The sequence below is a fragment of the Apodemus sylvaticus genome, chromosome 4 (assembly GCF_947179515.1).
Source record: "Apodemus sylvaticus chromosome 4, mApoSyl1.1, whole genome shotgun sequence".
NCBI classification, from domain to species: domain Eukaryota; kingdom Metazoa; phylum Chordata; class Mammalia; order Rodentia; family Muridae; genus Apodemus; species Apodemus sylvaticus.
Genome location: NC_067475.1, coordinates 31,793,584 through 31,813,886, shown reverse-complemented (window position 1 = coordinate 31,813,886; position 20,303 = coordinate 31,793,584).

Sequence of the window (20,303 nt, the reverse complement as noted above, 5' to 3'; positions counted from 1 at the left end):
GTTGCTGTGATAAAACACCATGACCAAGGCAAATTACAGAAGAAAGTTTATTTGGGATTAGGGCTCCAAAGAGATGCGACCAGTATTGAGGGGACAGCACAGCAGCAGGGGGCAGGCATGGCAGCTGGAGCAGCAAGCTGAGAGCTCAAGTCTTGTCTTGAACCACAAGCACTAATCAGAGCATGAACTGGAAATAGTGAGTCTTTGAGCCCTCAAATCCTGTCTGGTGGTTTGAACAGAAATGGTCTCTGTATATTTGGATACTTGGTCATTAGAGAGTGGTGCTACTTCACAGGGATTAGGAGGTGTGGCCTTGTTAGGGAGGTGTAACCTTGTTAGAGGAGGTGTGGCCTTCTTAGAGAAGGTGTGGCCTTGCTAGAAGAGGTGGTGGGGCCTGGTTGGAGGAAGTATGTTACCAGAGGTGGGCTTTGAAGTTTCAGATGCCCAAGCTAGACCCAGAGGCCTCTTCCTCTTCCTGCTGTCATTGGATCCAAATGTAGAACTCTCAGCTCCTCTAGCACCATGTCTGTTTGTATGCTACCATGCATGCTGCTCTGCTGATGTTGGGCTAAACCTCTGAACCTGTAAGCAAGCCCCAATAATTTTTTTCTTTTATAAGAGTTGTTGTGGTCATGGTGCCTCTTCATAGCAATAGAACACTGACTAAAACAGCCTGCCAGTGACATATTTCCTCCCATAGTGCTACCCATTCTAAATTGTCTCAAACAGCATCATCAACTGGGACCAAATATTCAAATACAGGAGCTTATAGGGACAGTCTCATTCATATCAGTACCTCTGACAACCAAACCCCTTCCTCTTTGAACTCCAGAAGAGAAAGCTCCTAAAACCTAGTTGGGGCCCTAGACTCCCCTCAGTCATGTGATCAGCTATCACTCTTAGCCGTGTACTTCTGCTCTATGTCTTTGCTTGGACTAAAGAATGCTTGTTTTTTTGCAATCTGTGTGCACCTTTAGTTCATTCTTGCATAATGTGCCAAGAATCAAGGAACACTCAGCCAAGACCCTAACCATTAGTCCCAGATCACCCCTAGTAATTTCCCAACCACCTACCTCTCACTATAGCCATTGGTTGATAGTGCCAGCCCATCTGTTATGTTCATAGATGAGTTTGTTTCCCCAAGATAACATTATCAACTGTATCACTTCATTTTTGCATAAACCATTTCCTGCCTTTTCTATTTTTGAGACAGGTTCTCCCTCTGTTGTTCTGGCTGCCCTAGAGCTCGCTAAGTAGACTAGGCTGGACTTGAACTCACAGAAATCTATCTGCCTCTGCCTCCAGAGTGCTGGGATTAAAGGTGTGTGCCACCTCACTCCTCCCTGCCATTTTTTTTTTTACAAAGAAAATACCGAGTATGAAATTTCTCTTTAAGACACTGATTCAAAACATTGCTGCTTTTCATTTTAAATTACTCATCAATAATTCACTATTGAGCCCTCCCTTTACAGTATTAGTTTCTTCTCAATATGTTCAGAGACGTTAGGCAGTCAAGCAAGTTCATCTCAGTTTTCCATTGTAGACATCTTTTGGTATGTTTGCTGTCTAATCTTCAGAGCTGTTCAGTTGTCTTCCTACAGCCCCTTTTCATGGTGGATTTTGTAGGTTCACTTTGCTATCTATCTATACTGCTCTTTATACTATACTATACTATACTATACTATATCTATTTATACTGCCTCTGCTGTTTTATGTCTTGGTTCTTCTTCTGCGTTGGCATTATAGTGAGGTGTATTTTTCAGGAGCTTCCTCAAGACAGATCACAACCTCCTTCCATTGATCTAGACTAGCCTGTGACTACTGCATCGACTAGAATAGCAGAAATGATGCCAGGCTGACACTAGGCTCTAGCTTGCAAGACTGGGAGCTTATATTCTGTCATAGAACCACATGAGAATTCTGACTGACTAGACAAAAAAGAGGCCTAAACTAGACACATAGCAAGAACAGAGAAACGCTCAGCCACAGTCCAGCTTCTCACGTCAAGGCATCTAAGACCCTGGATGTTATGACATAGACATCATCTACCTTCCCTGTGTTCTGCCCACACTGTCAGTTTCATGAGATATAGTCGATTTAAATCACTAAATCCGAATGTAGTTTTTGTTTCTGCCTCCCTGACCAAAACTCCTGGGGGAGAGGGCATTTTGCTATCTACTCTAATGAGAATTGCCCAAAAATGCTGAGGAATGTTCTGCAGGTAATGGCAGAGTTCCTTAAGATAAGTGTCCTTCAGGCTAATTTGACGATGGTGTCTAGGCTGAGAAACCCTGGTCTATATCAAACATTATCCCAGTACCTGGCTAATGTACACACTTGGACTTTCTAAAGTGCATAACCCGTCTCCAAAATACCACGTTTGCTAAATTTTCCACCAGTATGCCACTTGGGCATTTGAGCTCACTGGAGAAACAGTAAGTTGGAATGCCTTTTGGTATACCCTTTTATTATAGTTACTTATATATAATACATATTTATTTGCTTATTTATTTATTTATTTATTTATTTATTTATTTATTTATTTATTAAGACAGGGTTTCTTTGTGCAACCTTGCTGTCCTGGAACTAGCTCAATAAACTATGTTGGCCTCAAACTCACAGAGAGATCTACCTATCTCTGCCTCCCAAGTGTGTGGGGGGGAATCAAAGATGTGTACCACCATCACCTGGTTCTTATCTTTTTTAAGAGAGAGAGAAGGTCTCCAACTTGTATTCCAGTACTCATAATGTAGGAGAGGATGGCCTTGAATTTCAGATCTTGCTGCTGGAGTTATAGGCGTGTACCCCCATATCTGGTTTGATGTGATGACTGAATTCAGGGTTTCATCCATGGTAGGCAGGTACTCTACAAACTGAGCTGCAGCCCAACAGATTCTTTTATGTCTTTAGAAGGCTTGGATTAGTGGTTAAAGGAAAAAAAGTATATAGTAAATTAATATAATCCCTACTTAATTTATTATTTTTCTTTCCCACCTGCAATGGTATGTGGCATAAATAGTCTCTGATGTTTTTCTCCCAGCAACTCTGTTCTCAGAGGAAAGAACCCACCAGGTTCTTTAAGATCGCCAAATAGTATCGTCATTATAGCACTGCAGGCCCACAAAGGGTTTCATCTTAAGTAATAGTGGAAATAGAATAGGAATTTGGGTCTATCCTAACAGGTATCTGGATTCTGTTGTGGCGTGTCCTTTGAATTAAAATCAACAACAGCGTTTAAGCTCTTTTAACTCCACAAATTCACCCTTGACAACATAACAAATAACACGCACACTCTTCTACTTTCATCAAAACTAACATCACCGGAGGCTACCATTCCACATCAACCAACCGTACCAAAGGCTGCACCCTGATACAGTTGATTATGACCTTGGAGACAAAGCAGGGATTTGCAGCCCTGTGTTGTAACATGTAGCACGCTTGGAAGGCTTGCACTAGCTAGGTCTGGATGACAGCTCTGTTTGCAGAGTGAATTCACTGAGGCTGAACTCAGCGGTTAGTCATGGTTGGTTATTTCATGCTTTGCCACGCCCCGACTCCACCTCGTGCTCCAACCTCACTGGCTAAGTCTAAACAGTTGGGACAAAAGGTCTCTGTCTCCTTTGCGGACCCCATGCAACCAGTGACTTGTGATACATCTTGTGGAGCTAACCACTTTGGCCTTACTACTCTCTCTGCAGAAGCCTGCTACTTACTCATCTTCTGAAAGTCAGAGAGAAACACAATGGACGTTCTTTGACATCTTCAGGTAGATGAGGGGCTTGAAGCAAATCCACGGATCAGACTGCTTCCTCCTCCTGGGTCCTGTAGCTAGAAGTCCCATCATCCCTTTCCTCTCCCACTTGGCTATTCAGTGTCCTACCTTTCTCTAGCAGGAATGTTTATATCTCCAGACTGGATGTTAATGGAGGTCATCCAGCCTTTCTACCAGGCCAGGGACCTCACTGGATAACCAACCATCTCCATGGACACTGGATGTTTTCCTACTGGTCCTCCACTGGACACGGTCCTCCGTGGTCCCGTTTGTGTGTCTCCTTTCATTTGTAGACATGACCCTCTTTTCATTTAGGGACTACCACTCCTCTAAACTGCACTTCATGAGTAGGGCTGTCCACCAGTCTCCTCCATCATGACAGCTGACTGTGCTGTGGTCCTAATGGGCTAACATCATGGAAGACCAGCAGATATGGTTAGAATACTTGTGCCCTAGGTGTGATCCTTATTTACCTGTGTGAGGATGACTTTCCTATTCTGGAAAATTGAGTGGAGGATTGGTTTCTCAAGGGTGTCACTTATGGAGTCAGAAAAACAAATACAGAAATTTAGATTTTGCAAACAGAACATTTTGTATTAAACGTAAGATGGGACAAACTAAACCATAAGTAAATATGGAGACACCTTTCCCCTTTCTTTGATAAATATCACATAAAGATACTAGGAACTTAGGCTTGGGAAAAGACATGGAAACTGGGTGAGGTTGGTCCTTCTGGGTCTGAATTCCTGCCCTGACTCTTGGACAGAGTTGGACACTAGGCTCTGAGTTTCTCTGGCCTTTGATGATCCCTTCTGAGACCTAGCTGTATCCCAGAGAAAGAGAGAGGGCATGGAGGGTGGAAGGCACTGAGTGCATGCCAGGGCAGTCTGAGGTCCTTTTGAGACTTGGAGAATGGAAGATGACTCGCTTGCCTCTGCTTCCTTAAGAAAGGTGCTGTGGGTGGGGCTTGGGTGGGGTGGGGTAGGGGGTGGGGTAGAGAGATGGCTCAGAGGTAAGAGCACTGAGTGCTCTTCCAGAGGTCCCAAGTTCAATTCCTAGTAACCACATGGTGGCTCACAACCATCTATAATGAGATCTGGTGCCCTCTTCTGGCACACAGGCGTAGATGAAGGCAGACAGAACACTGCATACATAATAAATAAATAATTTTCAAATTAAGGTCCTGGGAATTAGGAAAACGGGGGTGGGGCGGGGGGGGGGGGCCGGGAAGGACCTGCCAGCAATTAGAGACTTTTTAAGTTTTATTATAGCTTGGGTCTTTAGCTGGGCAGACTCTCAGCTAGATCAGTCTTAATTAATCCGACTATTCTAGCACAGGACCTACCTCGTGGCTAGTTCTATACCTCTCTGCACCTGTTCAAGCCTATTTCTGTGTCCTGTTGGCAAGTGGGGAGAGGAAGGAAACAGACCAGTAGGACGGGTTCTACTGAGGCACCACGCTCTATTCGCCCCTAGGTTTTATGGCACCTCTTTGAAGTTGGAGGGGGTTAATATCCATGTTGGCCTTTCACAGATGAGTCCATCTTTCAATGATGTCCAGGTCCAGTTCATAGAATTAATAAGGCTGCCTCCATTTCAATTGTGCATCCTAACTGTGAACAATTGTGAGGCCGGGGCTGCTTCTGTATGTGTAGATGACTGAGCCTGGCTATCAGCCTGAAAGCTGTTCATTTGAGTATTTTAAAAAACAGACAAGTCTCTAAAGCATTCTCCTGTCCGTATGGGCATTACCATCTCCACCATTCAGGCGACTGGGATGTGATGGTACTGAGAGCAACCTCCTTGGTGGGTGTCTATGACGCACTGCCAACTGGTAGACCTTGCTCCTGGGTCCCCCTCAGCCGACTGCCCTTCTAAAACTGGGAGAAAACACACAGGATTCTCCCTTTGAAAGTCACAGGGACCTATGTGAGTGAATAATGTTTTATTCCTTTAGGAATTAGCCCTGTTTCTGTTAGACTATCTGTGTGTGGTGCCTTCCCTGACTTCTTCCTCAGTACCAACCACCCACATTTCTCATGTCTCAGGAGAGGGATGGAACCAGGCTGATTACACTGTGTGGATATCAGAACGCGTGGGCAGTGGCTCGTCGGGCCCAGGCATTAGCAGATAACAGAGAACTGCTTGGGCTCACAGGCTTAATTGGTTACTTTTAGTCACACACATGCCTGGTTTAATGAGAATCACTCTTAAATTGATAGGAGCTATGGTTTACTGACTCTAATTCCAAGCCTTTGCTCTGTAAAATCCAGTCTTGGATACATAACCCTCCTCCTGCCCACTTCCTTCTGCCCCGACCCCAACCCCCACCCTGTTCCTATATTTCAGGCTGCCTCTGACTCATTAGTAGCAGAGGATGGCCTTGAACTCTCCACCCTCCTGTTTTCCCTTCCCAAGTGCTGAGATTACAGATGTGCACCACCTGGCTGAGGACAGACTCATTTGTATTTTAAGGAGGGACTTCCCAGAGCTATCTTCCTCTATAGTTTTCATCTAGCCATCTTCCCCATTCAGAGGGATTTGCTAAGCACATATATTTGTCAATCTGATGCCAGACGTTTATTCATATTTTATTAACTTTGAAATCATGATGTTTCCCCACTGAGGCAGTTCAGTCATTGCCAGCTAGGAGCTGCCTTGGGGTTGGCTGTTTTCACTCGTGGTTGGCATAATGGAGCTCTTCATATTCCTGTCCACTGATCTCTTATGGGCCATTGGAGGAAGACCCGTGAACTATCATAGTCTGGTATCTAGGAATCTGTTGGGGAGGGGATGTGGGTGGGTGTGTAACATCTTATCACTGATGTCCTTGGCTTGAGAGGAAATGCCACTGCTACAAAGGAAGCTCTTTGCAGAAACACTGTCCCCTCAACACTCTGGAGGCGGTGATGATGTCCCTAACTCAGAATTAGACTCTGGTTGTCAAATTTAGGAAAATGAACCTATTTCTTCAGATAGTATTTTCCTTTGGGTGGATGTGCAAGAGGAGAATGCTAAATGGCTGTGGATAAATATGTTGCTAGAACCAACCAGAGAAATGTCTGACAATATATAGTGCCTTAATTTTACTAAGCATTGTTTCATCCTTGGAGGCTATCTTTCCCTCCCTCTCTCCCTTCCTTCCTCTCTACCTCTCTTCCTCCCTCCTTCCCTCTCTTCCTTCCTTCCTTTCTTTCAAGATTTATTTTGTTTTCAAAGATTTTATATGTATGAATGTCCATCTGTCCGTCTGTCCGTCCGTCCGTCTGTCTGTCTGTGTGCCTGGTGCCTAAGGAGACTATGAAGGCACTGGATCCCTTAGAACTAGAGTTACTGCTGCTTGTGAGCAGCCACGTGAATTCTGGGAATGGAACCCAGTCCTTTGCAAGAGCAGCAAGTGCTTTTAACCGCTGAATCATCTTTCTAGCTCCTCCCTCCACTGCTCGATGGTATATGATAGCTGTGCATTTCATCATGGTGCCTAATGCTAATCTTGGGTACCTGCTGGTCCCTATGTTTGCCTTTCCAAATATATTTCATTAGGGAAATATTTCTTGAAAGCCTTCAATGTGGGCCAAACGGTGCTAAGTGCAATAAATCAATAGGTGTGCTCTCAAACTTGATTCCAGAGAGGGATAAATACTAAGGCGGAGAAAAAGGAGGAGAAAAACGGGTAGAATGCATTTATGGATATAATGTAAAACAGTTCAATGCTGAGATCTCAAGCACAATCCCTGTTCTCAAGACAAAGAGAGAGAAAGGATTTAAGACGGTAAATGAAATGCCATGAACTTGTAAACGTTCTAGAGGAAGTGAATTCTAAAATGCCAGGAAGAACCAACCCACTGACTGACTGGTCTGCATAGGCTCTCCTGCTAAAAAGCCAGGAAGTAAGTGGGAAGCTGGTGACTCTACTTGTAAGTGAGAAGTTGGAGCAGCAGATGTAACTAGTGACGGGGCAGGAAACAGGACTACAACAGTGGTGCTCAACCTGTGGGTCAAGACCCCTTTGCCAAACGCCTATCTTCAAAAATATCTACATTACAATTCATAACAGCGCAGTAGCAGACTTGCAGTTAATCAAGCCCTAATGAAAATAATTTCATGCTTGGGGGGTCACCACAACAGGAGGAACTATATTAAAAGGGTCAAAGCATCGGGAAGATTAAGAAGAACCAATGCTCTAGAAAGATTTAGGAGGTCATATATGCTACCGTGAGTGCTTAGTCCTTCTATCATACACAGTGAGGGGATATCTCAGGGTTAGGATTAGGCAGGGTTAGACCAAGTAATATCTGTATTTCAGAAAGGTCACTCTTGCTGATGATACAGCATGGATTCATCTTACATCTTTTCCTGCCCCTCAAGCAAGGAAACCAATCGCATCCATCAGTTAGAAGAAGGAGGTGGGGGGGTTGGGAGGAGGGGGCATGCTGTTTCCTGATTTTCCCAACTTAACTGAATATTTATTATGATCGTGCAACAACTGTCAGAAATGTTGACTTCGGTACCCTGGGGCCCCTGACCAGTCGCAGTAACTGCAATCATTTTTAAATGATGTCTGGTCAAGTTACTTGACTAGAAAAGCAGATTAATAAATCCGCTGACCCAGAGAACAACAGATCGATAAAATCGTCGTGCCAATTATGTGACAGAGTCAAAAAAAAAAAAAAATCAAAGTGTTCAGTGGCCTTCCCGAGCTTCAGAGGGACAGGTGAATTTTCATCTGAGATTTATCAAAGGTTTCTGAGAGCCAAAGAATGGTTCAAATGAAACTCGATTGATTTTGTGTTTCTGCCAGAGCTTTCTACGGCTCATAGCCTGCCAGGTATTAAAAAAATAAAATCATATTTTTACCGGAGCTTCCTTTCAAGGTGCAGAAGTGAGAAGGCCCTGCTCACAGAGCCGGGGCGGATACATGCAGGCCAGTGGGTCTGTTTAAATGGATGCAAATGAAATGCCAAGAGGCTCTAGTTAAAAGGAGGGGCTCGGTACCTGAGAAACGTCTCTTTAAGGATTTCCACTTCCTCTGAAGCCCAGTTAGTTTCTTTATGCAGGTGGGCCAGGCAGACAGCTCTGTCCCGGTCTCTCAGCCCACAGGCCCGCAGGCCTCTCTGCTAGTGAAGGGCAGCTCACCTGGAGAGTTCCGGCGCAGAATGTTTCCTTGTGCCTTTCCTCACGAGGAAATCAGATGAGCAGCTTCTAAACATTTTCTCTTCAGTCCTTTACTGGAAGTGCGGCGGCGGGTAGGAGTGGGATAGCCTCGCAGGAAATCATTTAAAGAATGTAGATAATACCGATCAGTGTAGAGTCATCCTGTCAGAGGGAAAAGTGCAGCGGAGCATCCTGGTAAGTTATTTATCATACCCTGAGGCTTGGTGGAATACAACTTCCTTGATGAAAAGATAAAAGGAAAGACTTAAAAGCAAGGTTGGTTTTTTTTTTTTTTTTTTTTTTTTTTTTTTTTTTTTTTTTTTGATTCATTAAAAGGGAATCTACATTTTGGCTTTAAACTTTTGGAGTTTTAGAAATTATTATTTATTAGTATTACTGAAAATTTTCATCACAAAAATTTACTTTGTAGAACATCTTTCCAGAAACTCAAGAGTATGGTGAGGGAAAAGATGGAGTTGGAAAGGAACAGACATGCAGAGAGATAGAGAAAAGCAGGATTTGGAAATAAGAAGTGAAAAGGGGGGAGGTGGGTGGAGAGAGGCAGAGGCAGACAGAGTCTGAAGAAATTGACTTCCCTAGAAGTAAAATTTTAATTTTCCCCGGATAATGCAGTTAGAGACCACCTCCTCACAGAGAAGAATAAAACCTGCTCTGAGAAAGCAGTTGCTTCACTCTGTCCAAGTCACTGGGAGGAGTTTAGCCCAGTCTGTCAAAACCTCTTAAACCAGTGGTTCTCAACCTGTTGGTCTAGACCGCTTGGCAATGCAAATCAGATATCCTGCATATCAGATATTTACATTATGATTCATAATAGTAGCAAAATTACATTTATGAAGTAGCAACAAAAATAATTTTATGGTTGGGGGTCACCACAGCAGGAGGAACTGTCTCATTTGGAAGGCTGAGAACCATAGAGGCCTCTGTACCTGGAGACTAGCCGGAATAAGCCAGAACTCTTACCTTCAAATGAAGGCTCAAGATCAAGGCTCCTAAGGCACTTTGCTGTTCTAGAATGCTCTCTCTTAGGGCCAGTGAGAGTCCAAGAAAGAAGGAGAAGGAAGGGAAGTAATACTTTATTACATGATGAAATGTAGTTCAAAATGAGGCTATCTGCTAATAAACAGCTAACTGATTTTCAGATCAGCACTGGGCCTCTCCTAAAGAAAGCAATACAATAAATCACGCTTTTATTTCATTTAAAAAAAAGCTTATTTATGTTACATCGTGTTATTTTATGTTATGTGTGTGAGTGCATGTGTGTATATGTATCACGAGTGTGCCTGGTACCAGAAGAGCATGTTGAAGGTATCAGGTCTCCTGGTTGTAAACTGTCATGTAGGTGATGGGAACCAAATGTGAGCGATTCTGAACACTTAACAATATAAATTCTTAATTGCTAAACTGTCTCTCCAGCTCCAAATCAAGACTTTTAGAAAGGCTTTCTTTAAAGCCACCATTTATTTGAAAGAACTCATTTATAAACTATGTAAGTAACAAATTGTTCATACTGAAAAACAAAAACAAAAGCAAAAACATGAAGGGTGGCCTTCATCCTACAAGTGGAAGGTTAAAGCAGATGGATTGCCATGAGTTCTAGGTCATTCTGAGTGACACTGGGAGACTGTCTCAAAACAAACAAAACCGGTGTGGTGGTTTGAATATGTTTGGACCAGGGAGTGGCATTATTAAGAGGTGTGGCCTTGTCGGAGTGGGTGTGGCTTTGTCAGAGTGGGTGTGGCCTTGTCAGAGTGGGTGTGGCTTTGTCAGAGTGGGTGTGGCCTTGTCAGAGTGGGTGTGGCCTTGTTGGAGTAAGTAAGTAACTGCGCAATGAGATCCTCCTCTTAACCCCAGGAGAGCCAGTCTTCTGTGCCTTTGGAAAAAGATGCAGGACTCCCATCTCTTGCTGCACTATGCCTGTCTGGACACTGCCATGCTCCCATCTTGATAATAATGGACTGAACCTCTGAACCTGGAAGCCAGCCCCGGTTAAATGTTGTTCTCAAAACAATTGCCTTGGTCATGGTGTCTGTTCACAGCAATGGAAACACTAAGACAAAGTGAGACTCTGTTACACAGAAGGCTAAACTCCCTCTTTGCTACTTATTGCAATTGTTCCCATCCTCTCCAGTGGGACTTTGTATCCATCAGCTGACCTTCTTACATTTTAGGGATGGATTCCAGGTCTTGTGCTAGATACACAATTGTTTTACAACTGAGCTAAACCTCCAGCCAGGCTCACTGCTTTCTTTACGGTCCCTCTAGATGGAACAATGTAATATTGCTTTTGTGTGCTTTTAGCACTAATGCTAATAGTCTTTTTAAAAACTGATGTGACTCGGGGCAGTGGTGGTCCAGGCCTTTAATCCCAGCACTTGGGAGGCAGAGGCAGGCGGATTTCTGAGTTCGAGGCCAGCCTGGTCTACAGAGTGAGTTCCAGGACAGCTAGGACTACACAAAGAAACCCTGTCTCAAACAAACAAACAAAAAACAAAAAAACCAAACCTGCTGTGACTTTAAAGTTATGTATGGGTACATTCCTGTTCCTCGGAAGTGCTTGCAGAGACCCGAGGCACATAGACCACAGCCTCCATAGCTGTTCTTCTGTGGTTACAGTCAGCAGCTTCCCTTTGGCTGGTTGTTTCATGATGTTGTAAACAAATACCCCATCCTTAAATAGGCCTCCATGTGTACTTATGTAACTGCTTCCTCCTCAAAGAGATAATTCCTTCTAGTTTTTGGGTCTTCAGGTCACACAAAGGCAGTTCGAATTTAGCTACATGCCTAAGAGAATGTAATAAATTGTCCCACAGTTTAAGGGCCAAGGAGAATTATGCTTCAATCTCTGTCAAGCACTAGTCCGATCTCCAGCTGTATAAGAATTCCATCACTTCTCTATTATATATGGCATCTAGAAAGTAATTATAGTATTTGAACAATCTTTTCTACTTTGCAGTTTGCATGTTAAATATGTACAGCAGGTATAAAATGTATCATTTTGTATTTTTTTGTATTATATAATTTTTGTATATGAAAGCCAAGACTTCTAGAATAATGCGCAGAACCACTGTATAATAATATTGTCTCTTCTCTTAGTAAGATGAAATGGAGGAAAAAAAAAAAAACAGAGTAATGTCCAAATTGAGGGGCAGTCAATACACTCCCCACAGTCACTTCTGACCTGGAGCGTCTACACAGGAGGCTTTGGGATCAATCCACTTTCAAATCCTTTGAGCAGCTGTTTGCACAGCACCAGCTAATGAAGCTCTTTGAGCGCTCAGTTATTAACAGGATGAAGCCAGAGAGGGGGTAACAGAAGAGAGAGTGGCCCAGAGAGGAGACAGTTTGAAGAGAAGCCTCCCTTTCCCTAGCCACTTGTGGAAATCCATTTCACCTCAACTGGGACCAATTGTGAGTTTTGGCCTTGGGCAAAATTCTTATTTGCAGTCAATAAATTAATGGGTGACACCTTGAAAAGGGTTGGCTAACTGAATCAATGTCTGACGTGCCATTCTATCCTCAGGCCAAATCCCCCACCTCCCCTGAGCTCTTAGGCTGGAGTTGATTGAAGCAGTGGAAGGACCCTTGAACTTTTTTTTTTTTAAAAACTCCATTTTGAAAGGCAGTATTCAGGCCATATGAGGCCCTGACCTCTGACCTTCTCACTGTCCTGTTCTTGCTCCTCTTCTTACCGACCAGGCCCAGCACTGATGCTAACCGATCAGCCTTGGACAGAACTTGATAATGTATGGAGATCTTTGTCTACTGATGACAGTTTAATGTTTCCTCTGAGAAGGTTGGCCATAAAGCTGGAGGGGACTGGTCCCTTACAGTAGTTCCTTTGCAAACCCCTGGACAGCAGGAAGCAGAGAAGGGCTCTCTGTTGGTTCAGCTGGCTTTTACAGCTGAAGATAACACGGACCGCAAATCTGCCGGGGCCCATGTCTTCTCTGAGGGGGAGGACCAGCCAGGGAGCAAAATAAAGAGAGGTTGAGGTTTAATGTTTCATAACTGTGTGCCCTCTTCCAGGTTTTATTCCTGTAATATTCTCTGTGTGTGGCCGGGCCCTTCACAACACAGAGCTATTGAAGAAAAAGGGGAGGGAGGAGGAAAAGGGAGGGAGGGAGGAGGGATGGATAAAAAAAAAAAAAAGAAAGAAAAAAAAAGGGCCTATGGGGTATGGTAGGAGGGAGGGAACCGCTTTCAAGTCCTGACCGTGACCTTAACTGGATGTAGTCAAGGCCTCCGGGGGAATTAAGCTGGCCATTTGATTTTGAAAATAGAATACGGGACAAGTACATACAGAGAATTTATAGCGAAGCCAGAAGAGGGAAGTGACCCACTTAGCTGTCTTCTCTGCAAAAAGTTCTTGAGGCATTAAAAAGGTAGTGGGTAGGGAGCACCCTTTCCCTGACAGTGGGCATGCAGAGGGGCTGCTGGGGGCGGGCAAATCTGAGGGAAAAAGAGAGTAGACATATTACAGCGTAATCTTTTATAATTTTAGGATGGAGAAAAAAACAGGAGAAAATTTTCTTTTAAATGTCTTGCACCAGGGTGGAGGTGGGGGAATTAGTGTATCCACATTATCTATGCAACACTGTTCCCACCACAGGCTGAACTTGCTGCTGGAGTGAAGTCCACATTGTTTTCCAGTTGTCCCAGCTATTTCCTGCCTTGGAGCAAAAACCAGTGCATCTATCAGACCCGGACAATATTTCTCTGTCTCTGTATATCCTAATTTCAATGAAGGAGCACTCAGAAAACACAAATGGTCAAAGACAAGTTCATCTTACCTCTTTTCTTCCAGACAATGCCTTTCTTGCTACAAGCCAAGTCTGAATGCAAATTTAGAAGATGACAGTCACTTAGTAGACTTCTGAGCAGCGAGGCATCACAAAAGCACGTGGTCATGATGACGTGCTGTGGCTCCCGGAAAGAGTCAATTAAAATGATTCTGGGTTAGGTTGGGGATGCCAAGGCAGAATGGGGTGTGCTGGGCAGGGCAGGGAAAGAAGGAGAAGAGAATGGCATTGTGGTGGGAGGGAGGCAGCCACCATGGTGTTCACAGTGCCTTAGGATGAATACTCCTGAGGAGCATAAGGCTGGAGCTGAGGAGGGCTCAGATGTTACAAAATGCAGTCCTCCCATTTTACTAGTTGTCTAGGGTGAAGGCATACTCAAGCTGAGTTCTGGGCTCTTGTTTTCAAGGTGGGCATCTTCCTCTGCTCTAAATTGGGTGCTTTGCCAACCGGCTTAAAAGCCATGGTCTGTGTCTTAACGTAATTTCATTTCAGAAAACTATTTTCCAGAATGAGGATTTCAGAAAACGAGGTGGCACTGAGGTGGCCAGAGAAGATACTTTCTCCCAGGTCTATGTCTCCACTGAGCTATTCAGAGCTTGGGGACGAACTAAATGACAACAGGGACTGGGCAGTGTCACCAACGTTATGAGCTGGTGGTCCTGGGGATGTGACTCAGCTGTCAGAGAGGTTGTCTAGCATTGTCTGAAGCCCTAATGGTGTGTGCCTGAATCCCAACACCCTGGGAGTCAGGGTCATTCCTGATCAGTGACAAAGGGAGTTTGACAAGGTTCTGTGATGTGTTGAAAAGAAATATATATATATAGTGTTCGGGTAAAATGTTCTGCAACTATCTGTTATGTTTATTTCAGTCATAACATCTGTTACTTTCATTATTTCTCTTTTTAGTTTCTGTCTGGATGACCAGTCCATTGGTGTGAGTGGGGTGTTGAAGTCTCTCACTATTATTGTATGGGGTCCTATGAGTGATATAAACTTTAATAATGTTTCTTTTATGAATGTGGTTGCCCTTGTATTGGAGGCATAGATAATCAGAACTGATGTCATCTTGGTGGATTTTTCTTCCTTTGATAATTATGAAGTGTCCTTCCACATCTCTTTTATTAATTTTGGTTGAAAGTCTATTTCATTAGATATTACAATGGTTATACCACTTTCTTGGGTCCATTTGCTTGGAGTTCAGTGATGTTGAAAGATATTAATAACCAATGATTTTTAATTCCTGATATTTTGATGTTGTAGTGTGTGTGTGTGTGTGTGTGCCTGTGCTTCCCTGCTGGTGTGAAATTACTTATTTCTTGTGTTTCATTGGCTGTAGTTAGTCTCCTTGGGTTGGAGTTTTCCTTCTAGTATCTTCTGTACGGCTGGATTTGTGGTTAGAAATTGTTTAAATTTCTTTATCATGGGCTATCTTTTTCCCCCATCTATGGTGAGTGAAAGTTTTGCTGGGTATAGTAGTCTGGGCTGACATCTTTGGTCTCCTAGAGTCTGCAGCACATCTTCTGAGGCCCTTCTGGCTTTTAGAGTCTCTGTTGATGTAATTCCAGTAGATCTATCTTTATAGCTTTCTTGTCCCCTTTCCCTTGCAGCTTTTAATATTCTTTCTTTGTTCTCTACATTTAGTGTTTTGATTACTATGTGGCACATGCTGTGTGTAGGGGTGTGGGGGTTCTCTCCTTTTTGGTCCAATATATTTGGTCTTCTGTAGCTTGTTGTACATATAGACATATCTCTCTTTAGGAACATGTTTTTCTGTGATTTTGTTGAAAATATTTTCTGGGCCTTGGAGCTGGGATTCTTCTTCTTTTTTTATTCCTATCATTCTTAGGTCTGGTCTTTTCATAGTGTCCTAGATTTCCTTGATGTTTTGTGTCAAGAACTTTTTAGATTTAAACTTTTCTTTGACCAGTGAATCATTTTCTTCTATCTTATCTTTTATGCCAGAGAGTCTCTCTTCTGTCTCTTATAGTCTGTTGGTGATGCTTGCATCTGTAGTTTCTGTTCTCATCCCAAGTTTTTCATCTCCAGGATTCCCTCGGTTTGTGTTTTCTTTGTTGCTTCTGTTTCCATTGTCAGGTCTTGAACAATTTTATTTATTTCCTTCACCTGTTTGATTGTATTTTTCTGTATTTCTTTAAAGGATTTATTTATTTCCTCTCTAAAGGCCTCTATCATCTTTGTATGATAAGATTTAAGGTCATTTCCTTATGCTTTGGATCTGTTGTCATATCCAAGACTAGCTGGACAGCTGGGCTTGGGTGATGCCATATTGCCCTGGCTGTTGTTAATTCTGTTTTTTATGCTGACCTCTAGGCATCTGGGGTTTGAATTATTATGGGTTTAGGTGCTGATTTCTGGGTTTATCTTTGTTAGATGGGTGTTTTATACATGTTTATTACCTTGGTTTTTGTTTTCTCTCTGGTCTTCTGGCCTCAGTAACCTGAGATTATGGTGAACAGCAAGTGTTCCGATACAGTACAATGTCTCCAATGTTTTTGTTTTGTTTGTTTTGTTTTGTGACCTGCATGACCTCTGGGGTTTTGGGTGCTGATGTTGCCTCTGGGGTTCCTAGAATAGGCATGGTCTCCAGAAAAGCAGAGGTCGCCTGCCAAAGTTGTGGGTCAGAATATACCGCCCAGGTTATGGGGTACAGTTTTACGTCTGTTAGGTGTGCTGTAAGGGGACTTGGCAGGCATAGGGCATAAAGCAGGGTCTTACCAGGGGTCCCTGGTGCTGATGTGGCCTTTGGCAAAGCAGCAACATATAGGGAGCTTGAGACCAGCCTCGGATATACCAGATACTACTGATTAGAATAGCTAGGATGAAAGAATGGTCTGAGGTAAGGCTAAATCTCTCCTGGAAGTGTGATATCAGAGCAATAGTGCTGCCTTATTAAATATCCATATCAAATATCACAGTTCTCATTAAATATCTGGATCTCTCTCTTCCCTTACAAATCTGTGCATTGAGCTTCATGGATGGAATCGCTCAAGGGGCCCTACAAGGCTTCTGCTTCACATGAGGCTAAAGCAGCCTCCTTACAACCCAGGGCTACAGAGAGCACAAAGGAGGATGCTATATTGCAGTTATTTCCTCTATACCAGCTGGGTGGAGAAAATGCCAAAGGGAGAAAAGCAATGCAGAATGCCTTTAAAAACACAAATTCATGTGGAAAAATAAGGGTGTGTTTCGGTTTATTTTAAAATGTATTTTATTAGATCTTTGAGAATTTCATAATACATACATACAAACATACATACAAACATACATACAAACATACATACATACATAACCTGAGTGACCTGGGCCTTCTACACTGTCACTTCCTGGAATCACAAGATAGCCTCCTGCTGACCATGACCACGACCACCAGCCAGGAAAAGATCAACATTCAACACACAAAGCATAATTTCTACTGTGATCTACCATAGACAAGACTTTCGTTGAGATAGCAGGGGAGTGGAGTGTTAAGGGGGAAAAAGCTATCAACATTAAGACTGAGAATATAAGCTGCTTTCTTCTTTGGATTGTTCAGATTTTTTTCTTTTAAATTTATTTCTGTGGATGTTTTTCTGGCATGCGTGTCTGCGTGTTACATGAATGCCTACTCCTCTCAGAAGTCAGAAAAGGGTATTGGAACCTCTGTAACTGGAGTTACAGAAAGATGTGAACGGCCGTGTGGGTGCTGGGAACTGAACCAGGGTCCTCTAGAAGAACAGTGAGTGCTCTTAGCCACTAAGCTAGCTCTTCAGACTGTTCAAATATATTTATTTGTATATTCACACAAAAGTATATGTATTTGAAATACACAAAACAAGGCCACACCTCCTAATCCTTCTAATCCTATCAAAGAGTTCCACTCCCTAGTGACTAAACATTCAAATATATGAATTTATGGGGACATTCTCATTCAGATGGAGCCAAGTAAGAATGAGACCGTGACTCAGTGTCTGGCTGATCTGACTTGATGGTGTCCTTTATGTTCATCTGTGTTGTAAAAGACAGGATACTCCTTTTGGTTTTGTTTGTTTTCCAAGACAGGGTTTCTCTGTGTAACAGAGCCCTGGCTGTCCTGGAACCTGCTTTGTGAACTAGTCATCTAAGCTGAGCCCCGTCTCATGGCCTCATCTCCGTGGTTCCTTTCAGCTAATTTTTTTTGTCTTGTCTCACTGCACCCAGGAGAAAAGTGGTCCTCACAGTATGCATGGGTGACCTTGTTCAGAGATAGACACGTGGGATCTGTCAGCAGCCCTTCATAGTTTGTATGGGGCAAGTTTTCCCAGAATTATAAATGAGATCCAATGGGAGACAAGGCCCCAAAGAAGCAAGAAATTACTTCCCTCACCTGATGGTGTGGCTTGCCCAGCGTGGGTTCACTGAACACTGAGTGGAGAAACTGTGTAGCAGTGGCCATAAGTCACCCAAAGTGAGATGTGCTGGAGACCACCTGAAGATGTCCTCAGGTCCACCGGAGTGAGCTCTTTCAAACTCTGGCCATCTCAGACTGCTTAACAGCCCATGAAATCATGGGGCACCCACATACTTCCTTCCTGATGGGGGAAGGAGATAAGTACCTGCTGTTAAAAGCAGAATGGAAAATGAATCTAACCACTATCTACTTCTGCTTCATCTGATTAATAGAGACCTTTAAACAACCTTATGCGGTTCAGCAAAGTCACAAATATCCGTAAAATAACTTAGTCTCCTGGGGCGGGAGGTTCTGTCTGTAGAAGTGCTTGAAGCACTTTTGGTCACGTTTGAAGAGGATGTCTCCCCTGGAGTGGCAGCTTGTTTCTGGCTGCTGTGGAGGTTAGCGGAGAGCACGTTTCCATGGCAACAGCGAGGTGGGAAGGAGTCCAGCACTGATTCTTGCCATGGACCTTGATTTGGAGGATGACGTGTGGGCATGAGAGAAAGGGGCTTGCAGAAAATGAAAAGCACGGCTCAGGGCTAGGAGATGAGAACACAAAACGCCATCCCAGATCACATGAGACATTCGCCATCGCACACAGTTAGTGCTCAACCCCTGAGGGTTTAGTTTGAAGCCTTACTCCCCAGTGCCATGGAATTCCAGGGGAGGAGGTCTCTGGGAGGCAGTAATCAAAGGGGTATAGTTCTCAGGATTGGATTAGTGCCTCCCAGTAAGGATTGGAAGCGATGACCTATCTCTGCTCTATGAGGATCTCGTAAGATAACCACCAATCTGCAAAATAAGAGTGTTCTGACCAGGGACATCAATCCCTGACTGTGGGAGGAAACTTTCATATGATATATGGCTTAATCCACCTGGTTTACCGAATTTTGTTATTTCATCAAGAGCAATCATTGAATTTTGCTCTGGATAAAGATTATACAACAAGCAAAAGTCACTTGTGATTACCACAGCCTTAGATGTTGCCGTAAGAACAGGAACAGCAGTTACTGCTGGGACTGTGGGAAGTCTGCTGATGTTATGGGGGTGACAGGAGAAAGGCTTGGCGTGTGTGCTGGGGCTAACTTTGGAAATACGTGTATAACAAGAAAAAGGCATGCTGGAGAAGGAAAAAAATTGCCCCATGACATCGCTGCCTGAAGTTTTCAAGCTGTTCAGAAATTAATTTGTTTGCTTTTCGAGACAGGGTTTCTCTGTGTAGCCCTGGCTGTCCTGGAATTCATTCTGTAGACCAGGCTGGCCTTGAACTCAAAAATCTTCCTGCCTCTGCCTCCCAAGTGCTGGAATTAAAGACGCGTGCCCCCATGCCCAATGCAGAAATTAACTCTATTTAAAATTATCAGTTTGCAAGACTGCTGCATCTTGACACCAGCAATATAAAACTGCCTTTAACTCATGTAGAAATATATTTTTATTATGTTTTAAGTTAGCATATAACACAATAGGTTTCTTATTTATTATGGAATGTTTATATATAAATACTTTTTTCTTATTCATCTTCTTCTCACTGCCTTCCCTTGTCTCTCTGAACCCCACTTGATGGGCCCCCTTTCCCCCCCACAGCTGACCCCATTCTATTATTGTCATATGTATTCTATGAGGCTTTTTCTCCCTCCCCTTCTCCCCTCTCATGATCCTCTTCCTAGTTCCATCATGTGTGTCTGCGCGCGCGCGCGCGCGCGCGCGCACACACACACCCACACCCACACACACACACACCTTTAAATGTAGATCCTATACATGAGAGAAAACATTCAGCATTTGTCTTTTTAAGTCTGGCTTATTTCATTTAACATAATGGTGTCAAGTTTCACCCATTTCCCTGAGCATGTCATGACGTCATTGTTTGTTACAATGGAATAAAGTTCTACTGTGTATGTCTACTGTGCTGTCTCCTCTTTATCCACTCTGCTGTATGGAAATTTGTATGAGGTTTCTCAAAAACCAACCTCAGAGCTACCATACAACTCCTGGGAATACCGTAGAGATGATTGTACATTTGTGTTTAGTGCTATATTATTTGCAGTAGCTAAGAAATAGAAACAGCCTTGATATCCATCAATAGACATAATATTTTCATTGGGTATTGTGGATTGATGAAAAGGTT